Source organism: Thamnophis sirtalis, unplaced genomic scaffold (genome assembly GCF_051295495.1).
Source record: "Thamnophis sirtalis isolate CommonGarterSnake01/CBP01778 unplaced genomic scaffold, rThaSir2_p1.2 scaffold_6, whole genome shotgun sequence".
NCBI classification, from domain to species: Eukaryota; Metazoa; Chordata; class Lepidosauria; order Squamata; family Natricidae; genus Thamnophis; species Thamnophis sirtalis.
The window spans coordinates 54847375-54862137 of NW_028261386.1; positions in this window are offsets into that span (position 1 = coordinate 54847375).

The window sequence follows — 14763 nt, forward strand, 5'->3', positions numbered from 1 at the left end:
TACAATCATTTGCTGAACTTTCAGTCATTAGAAATTACTTTTGCAGTCCATGTGTGCAAGGGTTTATTCAGTGGAATGGGGAGAAAGAAGGTTCAGAGGTATTTTGTTTCAATTGTTTCAATATTAGAAAAAGTATTAGAGAAAACAGGTCCTTGGGCTAAGCCCTGACTCTAACTAAGCTTCTGTGTTGATACACACACTTGCAGGGATTTGTCTTGGCATTCTTTTAGCACCTCTACATTATGCATTTTCACCGGAGCATACTAATTTGTGCATTATATTAAGTAATCATTAGCCTCAAAGTGTCTCATGTTTCCAGTTCACCAATAATGCCTTAGGAAGGCCATAGTGTGGAGTGGGCATTCACAAAGCAGATGGGAACAGGTGGGATAGACGTACTAAATGCATTGGATGGTCCATGAAAAGCTCTCAATAGTAAAACAATTAGTCAATAGGGGGAAGATAGGAAATAATGCATACTGTATAAGGGCAACTTTCTGTCTTTGGGAACAGTTACAAAAGGAGAAAAAATTAACACTGATTCTGCAGCTCTTTAGACTCTACAAAAACCATCCATGGGGGTAAAAAAGTGAGAATGGTGGCCATAAGCACATAAAAATGAGTAGGGCTTTGATAACACAGATGCATCTTGACTTTTTTTGACACACAGATGCCCCTGGAACTTTACTTGGTTTCTTCTTGCAAGTTTTCAATATGGCAGACTTTGCCCTTTTTTGTTTCCCAATAACCAACTCATTTCCACATTACAACAGGCAGATAGAAACAATGCTTATGTTTTCCTTCATGTTGCAAAAATGGAGCAAGTTTCATTGCACTTTTCTTTTTGTCTGGGTGCCTTTCCTGGCAAAACCCAAGCCATGGCTTGTCATGGCTTTCTCCCCAAAGGCATCCTTGGGTGGCAAAGGTTGTTATAAAAATGACACCAATGGCTGTTGAGACCCCTGGAGTGACTCAAGATATTCCTTTTCTGTTGCATAGATTGTAATGAGTGTAGGAGAACTGAATGTTGTGAGGAATAGACATGTGCTGGAATTGTTGATCATGGTCCTTATAAGACAATTAACAATAAAAGAAAAAATTAGGGCAAAGCAGGAAATTTGAAGCAACTTCACCGATGGTTACTCAAGAACTCTCAGCATTCCCTGTGGTGTGGTAGTAGGAAAGAATTTCCAGAAGAAAAATTGCAGACTACAGGAAGCAGGAGCACCGTTCAGGTGATCTTGAGGACACAGATAAACCTTCAAGTGCTTCAACAACCCTCTAAAGGGATGCAGATTTCCAGCTGTCTGTGAGGAATATAAATCCTTCCATTTCCCACTATCCTGTCATTGCTGAAGAAACTTCTTGGATAAGAAATAAAATGTCTTCAAAAGAAAAAAAAACAAGAAAGTCCAGTTGCCTCCTAAAAAAGCACCTTGGGGACAAGCATGACCTGGATGACTGAGAATCTCTAAAGACAATCCATAGGATGCTTGGACCACAATGTTTACCTCTGCTATTTTTAGTTAATCAAGTAGTAATAAATGGTAGTGGAAATTCATCTTTTTAGGTTGCTTATGTATGGATTTTTATTCTTTCCTTCAATGTCTGTTTGGTTAGCTTGTTTGAGTCCAGCTATATTGGACAGGCACATATAACAAGGGGAGAAACCATTTCCTTAATAGCTCTTGGGGAAAGAAGAGGGAATGAGTAGAACACTAGTGCCATGATGTGGATGGAGCCAAGATTTTCTGGTTGCTTTTTGTGATATCTTGGGGCAGGATTTTAAAAATCTTATTTCTGTGCATTACACCCTAAGTACCATTATAAAGTTAAAGAAAATTGCATGTTATCCAGTTAAAAATATTCTCAGCACAAATCAACTTGGAGGATCACTTGGAAGCTCTGGTGGCTTACTCTATTCCAGATTTTGTTTCTTTTGAACCACTGTGCTGGTTGAAAATAAAGGTTGTCTGCCTGTCTGTCAATTACCTATCTATCTAATGTATAAGCATCTTGTTTCTATATTTGCATGCATGTCCAGTTTGACAACTTGGTAATGAACTCTTGGAAAAACACCAGCTGCTGTAATTATTTTGGAGATATTTTCTGAAAAATGTGGATGAATACAATCTGTTACAATTTCCAGAATCAGAAGCTGCTAGTAACAACAATAAGTTGCACATGGGTTATTCCCAACTATATAATACAAGGGTATCAGTGTGTTTCAAAAACTGTCAAAATGGTTTATGGAATTTTGTTATATCATTGTATTGCTTTATGGTATTTTAAATATAACTTTCTCAGTGATCTATTAGGCAGATCATAATAGTTGAATAATTTTTTAAAAGTAACTAAGTCATAATTTTGACAAATGGTATTTATGACCCTGTTTGCTTCTGGAAATCCATAGAAATTCCACATCAGATGAATGAATGAATAAACAAACAAACAAACAAACAACCAAACAAACAAATCAATCAATCAATCTTGGGAATTTTCCCTTGCATTCTCACTGACACAGTAAAGCCACATGGCAATAATTCCTGAAAGAATATGCTCAATTGATGTCTACCATCTCTCTTCTCATTAGAGGCTTTACAGTCAGAGCAGGGCTGGCAGAGACTTTTGCAGTCACCGTAGGGCTGACAGAAAATTAACTTTAAAAGAAATTTGTTTTTCTGAACAAAATTTTGTGGACTAGCTTTGGCTTCTTCAACAGGCTCCAGGTAGCAATGATGAAGATAGAATGCACCATTCTACTGAGTAGCTAATACATACCTGGAGACAACCCCAGCATCTATTGCAAAGCTCCATTAGGACAGAAAGTGAAGGAAAAAACTACCTATAACTACAATTAATATCAGCACTGAGGTGGAAAGTATTGGCTTCTTGTAAAGTCTTGACTATATCTGTTGCTTTGTTCCTCTCAGGTGCAGAGGGAAGCTTATGGAAGAAAAAGTATGCCTGTCTATGGAAGGGACATGCATGCTGACAGAAGAAACAAAGCATCCTATACCAATTAAATTTTATTTAACTATCTTAGGAGGCAACAATTACCCCAAACCAGCCTGCTTTGACTAGATTACTAGAGTGGTGGAACCAATTATACAGTGAGATAGTGAGCTGGATGTATTTTAGCAGGCACCCATCTGTTGAGGGGTTTTTAATTGGCATTAATTTGGATTTCTGCACTTAGCACAGTTGGACTTCATGGCCCAAATGGCATCTTTTCAGCTTGATACATCTATGAGATTTTGCTACTGAAGTTGAGGGTCTTTTGCTAGACAGGGACAGGTTTCATTAGCTAGTGTCAACTTAGCAATATTTAAAGGGTAAATTTTTTTGCTACTTTCAGCTTGGTTGAGCTTCTTTGCATATTTGAACTTCAGAGGCTATCACACTCCTGTTATTCTGAAGCAAAGTGTCTGTAACATGCCATGTTAAAGGGCGTAAAGTCGATAGTTCCCTTCCCTTCTTATTATTTGGCTTTTGTAATTCACCAATCACTTTTCCTGTCAAATTTTACAGTTCTCTCTTTTAGAGACAGTCTTGCTGCTGTTTGCATTATCATCCCTGCTGGAATGATGAAAAATTAACTAAGATTATGTATGTCAAACTGGACAAGAGTCATGACATTTTTAAATGTGTTTTCATTCTTCCCCAACCTTTGGATGGGTAAGCAAGAAGCTTGAATGTTGTAAGCTAGACAGACAGGAGCGTGGCATCTCTTGCCTAGTTAAACAACTAAACCAGTGCTTCCCCATCCTTTTCTTTCATTGCCCAAAGCTGATCAGAAAGTTCTTACTTAAATGTCCCTATTGCGATTGAGTAATGAGTTCATGTGTCGTTACTCAAAGAAAAACAATTTTACTCAATTTTAGGTAACTTATCCAGGTTCAGAAAGCACTGAACTAAACCATGCACATTAGCACATGTGCATGGACTGTCTTAAAAGGTTGTTGTGCTACATTTTAACTAAGGAATACAGGGTGAGAGATTGATTAATCCAATATTGGTCACTTCATTGTGCTAAACATAAAATCAGATCTTGTTCCTCAGAAGCCCTCTTATATTTAATTTGCGGTGATGAAAAAGTGAGATCAATGGTCTCTTGAGGCTGTAATCAAGGGAAGTGGGCATCAACAGGCTATCTAAATGTCAAGCACTTAACCATCTCCCCCACCTTCTGAGGTTGTGGATGAATATTTCTCTTGAAGATGAATAGGATTTTCCTCTCATTCCCACTGATTGAACAGCAAAATAATTATGGGTTTTTGCATATTGCATAGTATTGAGTTGTTATTTGTTCACTTGTTTTTCAAATATGTTTTATTAGAACTTTTCAATGTCATTAAATATACAGAAGAAATACAAAGTTAGAAAATAAGAAATAGATAAAAAGAAATAAGAGAAAAAAGCATACAATTATGCCTTCTTAAGAGCCAAGGTGGCGCAGTGGTTAAATGCAGCACTGCAGGCTACTGCTAGATCAGCAGTTCAGCGGTTCAAATCTCACCGGCTCAGGGTTGACTCAGCCTTCCATCCTTCCGAGGTGGGTAAAATGAGGACCCAGATTGTTGGGGGCAATATGCTGACTCTCTGTAAACCGCTTAGAGAGGGCTGAAAGCCCTATGAAGCGGTATATAAGTCTACTGCTATTGCTATTGCTATTCTTTCTATTGAGTAATCATCATCTTCAACTTTTCTTCAACCTTTTTTTCTTTTTAAATCCCCAAATCCTGAAATCATCAATTTGACTCCTCCCCCAGCAAAATGTCCATATAATGTTTCCAGTCTTTCAGAAAAGACTTTATCATTTTTTAATCTGAACTAACTGGTCACCTTCACCATTTCTGTAAGTCTTATTTATTTACCTGAGCCATTGATATGCCACTAACTCCACAGGGGCTCCTATTGTCAACTAAGGGGCATTAGATAAGCTTTTAACATGATTCTGTATTTGCTGATTGTTTATATTTAGAGATACTATTTCCTTCTCAGCTTCAATGTAACTTCTTGCCCCTGGGATTTTAATAAAGACTGCCCATAAAATTAAGGAAAGTATTAACTCAATAGACACAACATGTCAACATAACCTTAACACTCATATGTCAATTCATTAAAAAGTTGATATTTTAACTAATACTCTGGAAAATTGCTCAGTTCTGACTGCCTTCCTGATTATCAGGAAGCACAACTGTGGAATATCCAAAGATAAACTATTCCACTAGGATAAAATGTAAACTAGAAACACTGTGTTTTTCCCATCACATGGAACAAGGATGGACATACCCATCTGTAAAAAATTCATCCCATTTCATAAAGGAGGTGGTCCTCTATTTCTTAAAGGAAGTGATTCAGCAAGTTTCTAGCCAACAAGTCTTGAGGGGCTTTATAGGTAGAACTCAGCATTCCATATTTCACTTGGTAGCCAATATAGCTTCCACTAAACTAGTGTTATCTAACCTCCCATCCTTCAACAACCATAACAACTACAAAATGAGCCACTGCATTCTGGCTTAAAGATTAGCAGAGAAATCACATAGGAGAAAGTGAAAAAAAACTTCTTGTCACAAATGTTTATCAGTTTATCAAATATAAAATACATAAATAGAAGAAAAAAGGAGAATAGAAAAGGAGGGGAGGAGAAGGGAAGTGAAACAGGTTTTGGGTAAAAGGGAAAAGAAAAAAAACAATGACTTATGAATCTTTTTGATGCAGTAAAATAAGGTAAATAACGTACAACCTAAACATTTTACTTTTACATAATACATACTAGCAGTGGTGGGTTGCAGGCGGTACGCCGCGGTACAGGCATACTGGAGCCTGCCTGGAGCACTGGGTACCATTACAGTACAGTGCTCCGGAGGGCCCACCCACCTGCCCGAGCTCCTTATCTATCCTTTAAAGCCTTTGGTGCTTCTGCGCACACGCATGGCGCATATAGCTCCTGTGCAATGCTGTGCCGAGCAGTTGGAGCATCGCAGAGGCTTGTGGAGATGTCACTTGCAGGTACGCCGCATGCGTGCACCATGCGCATTCATGTGGAGGATGCCAGGCCCCGTTACAACCGTACCGGTTGCAACGGGATCCGGAACCCATCACTGCATACTAGCCATTTCTATAACAACAAACCTATCTAATGAGTAAAACTCAAAATCAAAGTTTCACTTTTTGCCCCCTTCAGCAGAAAGTCCAGAAGCAGTTTCCAGGTAGAAACAAAATAAATTGCATTCTTTTCTTTAATCAAAGAAATCAATTTAGCCATGCTAACTCAATCAACTTTTGCAGCTATTTGTCCATTGTGGGAATCAAAGTAGCCTTCCATTTTGGTGCCTAGAGTTATCTTGCTGCTGTGGAAAACACCTCTTCTGAAGTGAAAACAAGAAAACACAATTGTGAAATGCTCTCAGCCTGGAACGGGGAAGCTAAAGGTGCAATCAGCCATTCAAGGGCCCTCTGGAACTTCTGAAGTATACCACGTGCCTGGTTAAAGGGTGAGGCAAACAAACTCTTAGTGAAAATACAGGAAGTTGCCCCTTGACACCATCCTGTTAAGTATTTTATGGCCCTTACGTTACCATGTTAGAATAGCAAAACCCATGTTGTAATGGCATGGCAATGTACGAGAGATTCTGCTCAGTGGTGGGATTATATTCTTTTACTACTGGTTCTGTGGACATGGCTTGGTGGGAGTGACAGGGGAAGGATACTGTAAAATCTCCATTCCCTCCTCACTTCAGGGGAAGGATACTGCAAAATCCCCAATTCCCCTTGATCAGCTGGGACTCAGAAGGAAGAGAATTGATGGGGGCGGCTCCAGTCAGAGGTGGCATTTACCAGTTCTCCGAATGATTCAAAATTTCCATTACCAGTTCTCCAGAACTGGTCAAAACCTGCTGAATACCACCTCTGGTTCTGCTACATATTAGCCAGTGTTGTGTAGAAGTTAAGACATTGAATGAGGAACAGAGTGACCCAGATTCAAGTCCAGCCTTACCAATGGAATTGGAATCTCATTAGTATCTTTTAGCTAGAAAGAGGGTTGTTGTGGGGATACATTGGAAGAAAGAGTGTATTTCCTCAAGAAAATAGGTAGTTGTAAACCCTAACTAATACCAAGAAGTGGATATCTTTAGGAGAGTATTTTAGATTTACACTTGGTATTTCTCCCTGTAGCTTGTATCAGTCATATTATGATAAAGAACCTTTTTGGTTTTCTTTAAAGAAAGTGATATCTCAAGAAAATAAAACTTCGAGGGGTGTGTGTGGTTAAATCTGCTTTTTGAACTAGAACAGTTAGAGGCTCTAAACAACATTTATGCAATACTGAGAAAAGTTTTCTCTTTCAAAGGTGCTTCTACTTAAATTTTAGTGCCCAATAAACAACCTGACCTGCAGCTCAGTTCTTTAATGTAGCAGATGGAAGTCATTCCAAATGTCATTCCTCTGAAATTTGTAGCTGTGATAGCCAGAAAATGGTCCCCTTTTTACTATGCCTGTTCTTTTAGAAGCTGGAGAAGAGCAAGCAATTGAGGCAAGGCACACAAATGTTGCGAATGAATGAGTTTTAGGATCAGGTGCTGTGTGACTGATGAGTGATTCTGAGCCATCTAGAAAGGATAAATAGACTGATGAAGGAAGAGTCCAGTTCAGATCTAAAAGGTGTGCTGGTGATTAAAAAAGTGGCAGCAGGATCAGAAAACCAGATAGGCAACTTCTATGTCCTGCTGCACTCACAGCTTTTTCCTTCCCTCTCAGGTCATATAACTCAACAATACTTTCAGAATACAGAAGTATCCATCTATTGCTTTGTATGGTATATGAGGCTTTGATTCATAATCACTCACAATGCATTGTCTTGTCTGTCCTATTAAATTACTTGGGATTTTGTCAGAGTGTGCACAGTGTGACTACTACTGTATTTTGAGACAACCCAGGAGCAAAATACAGTACAGAGAGATTTGTCTTTTCAACAGTGGTTTATCTACAAGGCATGCGCGCGCACACTCACACACACACATATACACATACATACACATACTAGGCAAAATCAGGCAACCAATCAATCTTCAACTATAACACGGAAGCACATACGGAGAGAGAACGACACCCCCACAAGGCCTCTTCTATATAGACAGCCTCTTAAAGTGATAACTCAGCTGATTCATTCTCATTGCATCATCTCAGTTTACAGCCTTACAGCAGCTGGTCAGCTGTTAAATTATCATTACCTTAACAGATTTAAGGGTCTCTCATCCACAAAAATTAACCTTATAGTTATATAGTTCATGAAAGCATAAACAATGACTATAATGATCCATGATACTCAGAATGATGACTGTGGAAGAAAGATATGAGTATACATACAAACATCAGGGCATAGCTATACTGACCTTCTTGTGTAAAAACAATCATTATCAGTTTTTCAGTTGCTGGAGAAAATAGCTTACTATTGAAACATTCCCATTCCAATGACATCACTTTCCAATGATCTCTACTCTTCCTAGCTAGCAAGAAGTTATCTGCTGAATTATGAGTTTGTTTTCATTTTTAAGGGGGCATGATGGCTCAGCAGTTAAAAATGCTATGTTTGACAGCTGGAAATCTGACACCTGGGTTCAAGACCCGGGTGCTGCATAACAAGCTGATCTCCCAGCCCCAGCTCCTACACACATAGCAGTTTGAAAGCATGCAAATGCAAGTAGGTACCACTTGGTTGGGAAGGTAAAGGCATTCCATATGCTTTGCCATCTAGTCATGCTAGCCATACGATCACAGCAGTGTCTTTGGACATTATGGCTCCCATAATGTTAAGAAATGGAGATGAGCACTGCCCCCTAGAGTTGGCATGATGAAACAGGATAAACATTATCTTTTCCACTTTAAAGGAACTGAGAGCAAAAAAGATAGTAAACAAGAGAGTGAAAGTTGAGCATTAGATTTTTAAAAAAACCTCATCCTTTTCACTTCCAGGGTGTGGCTCCTAAAAACGTTGTGCTCCTTTTGGCATGAGGAACACTTTTCATTCCCACTTAAGCAAGCTGAGCTGGTTAATGACCAATGCTGGCACAAAGGACAATAATTGCCTAGTCATTAGCTATTGCTAATAATCCATCACAGCTGTTAAATTCAATGGCTTTCTGGCAAGCTGAGCTCCTGGGCAAAGATTCAGCTAGAGTTTTGCATGCCAGTGGGCAGCTCAATATTGACCAATGCTGAGCAAGTGTTGTATGCAGATGCATATATCAATGTAATATTATATGGAATTGCACACTCACCATAACAGAGAAGCACAAATATGCAACAGAGACCTAAAGGAATGGGTTAAATTAATTGGTGCAAGTTCCACTTGCTGAAAAACAAGAATGAAGTATAAGTATGTTAGGGAGATTCTAAAGGGTTTCAAAAGTGGAATAAATATTTATGGGGAGAAAAGATAGTTGAATGTGGACTGAGCAGACAATAGTCACAAAATAGTAAATTGAATAGTAAAAGAAAACCATGAAGAAATGGAATAGAAAGCCATAGTGGCTGGTTGGCCAGAGCAATAAGCACCATATTGTGTAATTTTTCATTGAAATTATTCTTCTTTTAGCATGTTTTAGATCCTTTCCTTCACCTCTACCCCATGTACAGTAGGTGTCATTTTAAGATATCTTATTGTAGTTAATTGAAGATGCAGTCACATAACTGAGTAAACCATATAGATATATCTGTTCAGTACCACCACCAGATGAATACACAGTTGGCTGACCAACCATTTTCAGTGTGTGTGACTCAATGGGGCTACATCTAGGGAGGGAAGCATTTAGTAAGGTATCTCAAGTTTCTGTCTTTTCAACATCTGCATAAATGCTTTTCAACATCTGCATAAATTACCCAGACAAGGGGGTAGAAGAGGCATTTGCAGATGAAACCAAGCTTGGGGGAATTGCTAATACTTTGGCAGATAAACTTGAGACTTAGAAGGATCTTGACAGACTTGAGCACTGGGCATTATCCAACAAGATGCAGCTCAGAGTGAGGAAAGAAAAGGTCCTGCACTTAGGCAGGAAAAATCAGCTGCACAGATACAGAACAGGCATTTAATACCAATGAGAAGGAGCTAATTGTCCTAATGGACCACAATTTAAGTATGAACTAGCAGTGTGCTGCAACTGCCAAAAACGATAATGCAGTCCCAGCCTGTATCCAACAGAGGGATAACATCAAGATCATGAGAAATGATGATACCCTTCTACGTTGAGGCCACACTTGGTACTGCATCCAGTTCTGGTTATCATGATACAAAAAAAATGCTGAGACCCTAGAAAGAATGCAGAGAAGAAGCAACAAAGGTGATAAGGGTCTGGAGGCTAAAACATATAATGAATGGGTAAAGGAACTATGTATGTTTAGCCTATTAAAGAGGAGGAGTGGGTGACTTGATAGCTGTCCTCCAATGCTTGAAGGGCTATCACAGAGAAGAGGAGATTGATTTATTCTCTAAAGCACCTAAGCACAGGTCAGGAAGCAATGAATGGAACTCATGAGAGAGAGAGAGAGAGAGAGAGAGAGAGAGAGAGAGAGAGAGAGAGAGAGAGAGAGAGAGAGAGAGAGAGAGAGAGAGAGAGAGAGAGAGAGAGAGAGAGAGAGAGAGAACCCAACTTGGAACTAAGGAGAAATTTCTTAACAGTGAGAACAATTAGTCAATGGAATAGCTTGCCTTCCAGAGTTGCAGGTGTTCCATCACTGGAAGTTTTTAAGAATAGATAGGACAATCATTTGTCCAAAATGGTATGAAGGCTTCTGCCTTGGGCAGAGCATTGGACAAGAAGATAAAGGCAGCTTTATCCTGTCAGTCTGGAAGAAAAGAGGCATAACTCACCAGAATAAAACCAATGAAAGATAATGAGGGCTCAGCCTTAGTAACTATCCAGCAGCTGACCCAATAAGAAAAAAAAATATATCAATGTAACTGGGGGGGGGGGAGTCAGGAATAATCTTTTCAGGTGTGATGAGATTACATAGAGAAGGGACTGGGACTAGAACATCACTATATTTTAGAATCAAGAACTGTAATCATCTGCAGGTCATAAGAGAGAGAAAAAGCAGTATATGTGACTATATTTCTTTTCTCAGAGCAGCAATAAAACAGATATCTAGGGTGAGTGGGAATAAAGAAAAAAGAAATAGGATATATTCCTCTCTTTTTTTAGCTTTTATTGTAATGGGGCAACTGCCATGGACTAGAAAACAGCAAGTGTGTTCCATTTTGAGAAACCTCATTCAGGAAATAGTAGTCTCCTAAGTGCCAAGATTCCCCCAGATATTATTCTGAAGATCAGCAATGTTCTTCTAAATGTTTCCTAAATTTTGAAGAAGGAAAAACCTGAGAGTGAGGTTATTGGAAGGTTGCAGAGCATCATGTAGCATCTACTTTGTTTTAAAGAAATCACCTGCATTTTTCTTAGAAAATAGAAATTATATGTGGTTGCAATTCAGGTGTAGGGGTGCTTTCCTAGTTAAAATAACAATAGAGATGATTTGTGAAGCCTTTTGGGTGACTCTTCCTTTTGAGAGGAGTCTTACCAATGTTCTGTTCTCGGATGCATAATTCACTTTCCCTGCATTCATATTGTATCTGTACAAATCTGTTCTTAGTGGTGGTTTAAATTAAATTATACAATATGTTCTCGAAAGCTTCCATGTGCAGATACAGTCTCTTTTCTTTTAGTTCCATGCCACATTTGTTAAAGCTTTCAGAATTGTTTTCCAGGAAAAAAAGTAACATGATCAAAAGTATGGAGACTGCACATTATATAGAACCAAAAGGCATCCTGGTGCATCCACTACTTTATCCAGGTGCCTCAGACCTTGTTTAGTTGCTTCCTGATCTCCTTCATTTGAACCTAAGTCACCCAACCATCTAACGGCAGATCCAGCTACAGCAAGGCCTTTGATTACAGTAGAAGGAGGGGCATATTTACTTTCATATATGTGAATGAATCCCATGCTGGCCACACAGATCTTTGATAGAGAACCATGTGATCTGCAAGCGTGTTCCCATTTTAAAAAATCTTCCTGATCTCAGATGAAGGCCTGATGAGAGCTAGAATATTATTGGAATATTGCTCTTATTATTTTTGCTGCCCTTGTATGGATAAGCTCTTTTCTCTCCTTTGCTCCTCTTTAATTTCCTTTTTGATGTGGTATCTTCTTTAGAAACGGAGAGACAGTGAAATATATTTATTGTGCCATCAAGCTACATGAGTTTGGGTCCAATGCTTTCAGCATATGTGCTGACCACTTCACAGGGTTGGCCGGAATGGAGTCCTGTTGCCTCTCCCTCATCATCTGCCAAATGGTCTGGGATTAAACCTTTCTTTGGTCGGCCGTCCCTATCTTGCAGGCTTTAGTCCATTACTTTAATGGCAGTTATTCATCAGTAATGAACCATGCAGTTAACTTGCTGCAGAGACAGCACGGCTAATTGAAGATGTGGCAAGAGGTTCTTTTAATATTATGATTTTTCCTCCATTTGCTTTCAGTACCTCTGCTCCTCAGCCAAATCCTATCAGTGTTTTAATTACCTTAGAGAACAATAACTTCATAAAGGCGCTGGCTTTTTGTCTGAAGTGGTTTGCCTTTAGATGAGATATATTTCAAGTTTCAAGTCTCTTAAGGCAGCTAAGAGAGTACAAGGAAGGGAGACAGTAAATTCTCCCCACCTGCTGATTATCCTCACATAATTATTTTGTTTAAAACTCCCATATTTTGGCCACTCTCCCTAATCTTTTCTGTATTTATCTAGAATAGTTATCTTTTTGACTGTAGAGAATTTGTTCTACAGAATAATCTGCTCTCCATCTTGCTGAATTTATAAAAAATGACCAAAACAAATGAATAAATGGGGAGAATGGATTTGAATACCAAAGGCAAAGGAAAGAGAGAGAAAAAGAAGAGAAAGCAAAATAATTTCTTTATCAGATGTCCCAGATAAATTCCCAATCATGGCCTAAAAATATCTATCAAAATGAGATGAAAAATAACAGAGAAAAATACATCAATTCATGGTTTATATTTGCAAGAAATAGTTGAAAGAGATGGATATGCTTAATATGGAGAAGATTAAAAGCTGAGGATAGTTTCCTCCCCAAACATGTTAGATAGGGGTATCAAACTCACGTCATCACGTTAGCATCACCTGATGTATTGGGACTTTCCCCCCTTTGCTTAACTGGCCTTGGGCGTGACGGATCTGGCCTGTGGACTGGGAGTTTTACACCCCTGTTCTAAAAGGTTTTTAAAGAGATGTTAGAGCAGGGTAGAAGCAATAGGTGAAATTGTACATTTATATTGTTAAAACTTTTTATATTTTCACCTCCCAGGCCCCCTCTCCGAGGGAGATGGATGGTTAAGAAGTACAAAATATAAGTAAAAATAAATATATTTTATCATCATTTATATTTCTACCTGACAATTTCTTTGGGAACTAAAGGTAGGTTATATCGCTGGTTCTTTTCTTCTCTTTTCCCACTCACAACAATAACACAATGAGTTAGATTAGCTAGAGAGAGAGAAAGACTCAAAATTATGTAGTTTAACTGACTATCAAGATGCACCACATGGCTGATTTTATCTTTATTGGAACTCTTCAGATATTGGTAGCCAGATGTTATTTCATGGGGTTCAGTTTAGATGACCAAATATGATACATTAGCTTTAGGAGCTCCCTAACACCTTATACTGAGAAGATGCACAAAGGAATATCTAGAGTGCTATTCAGTAGTGGGATTCCAATCTTTTCCTACTGGTTCTATGAGAGCATGCTTTGTGTGTACACACAGCACTCAAAGACCACTCTTGGTGTCAGTGCTGGTGAGCGATGCTGTTTTTTAGCTCAGCTGAGGTGTGGCAATCTGCTCTGCTGCGTGAATCAGCTAAACTAAAAATCAGGAAACAACAGTGGTGGGTGGGTGGGGCCAACCAGTGGTGGTATTTGCTGGTTCTCTGATCTACTCAACAATTCCGCTACTGGTTCACCCGAACCAGTCTGAACTGGCTGAATATCACCTCTGGTGCTATTAGAACTGTATATAAAGTGAACTTTTCCTTAAGCTTTCAGAGAAGAGAGATACAGGTGTTGCATTATGTCCGTCATGAATCAGGAATCAGAATCTGAAGAAGCTGCTCCGGCTTAATCAGTGGACTGTCAGCCTCAGGCGAAATGAAGCCAAAAATCACCGGAGACTAATCAAACCTTGGAGCATAAGATGCATAGGAATGGCTTCCAAGCCCTTGAGCTCAATAAATAGAGAACAAAGCAGAGCAAAGTTGCTCAATGAGGCTCCTTGCCAAGAAAGGGAATAAGTATTGTAATTTAGAGTAGTTGGCTACAGTCTGATTTAAGAGGCAGTCCTGATCCAAGTTTCTCTGTTGGAAACAATAATCTGATGATCTGCTTTGGTGTGTTCCTATGAATCCTATTCATGTAAAAATCCTAAACTCTGACATTTGGACTGATAGACAAACCTGACTTGGCTCTCTAACTGGATTTAGACTTCTTTCCTTTACATTCCTGTTGAAAGCAAAACTATCCAGAAAGCTTTCTTTTCCAAAGATTCTGTTTTGATATGCATTTCTTTCTCTTTTTTTGCCATTATCTACTCAGCCTTGAAGGGATGCGATGGCTCAGTAGCTAAGACGCTGACCTTGTTGATCAGAAAGGTCAGCAGTTTGGTGGTTTGAATCCCTAGTGCCGTGTAATGGGGTGAG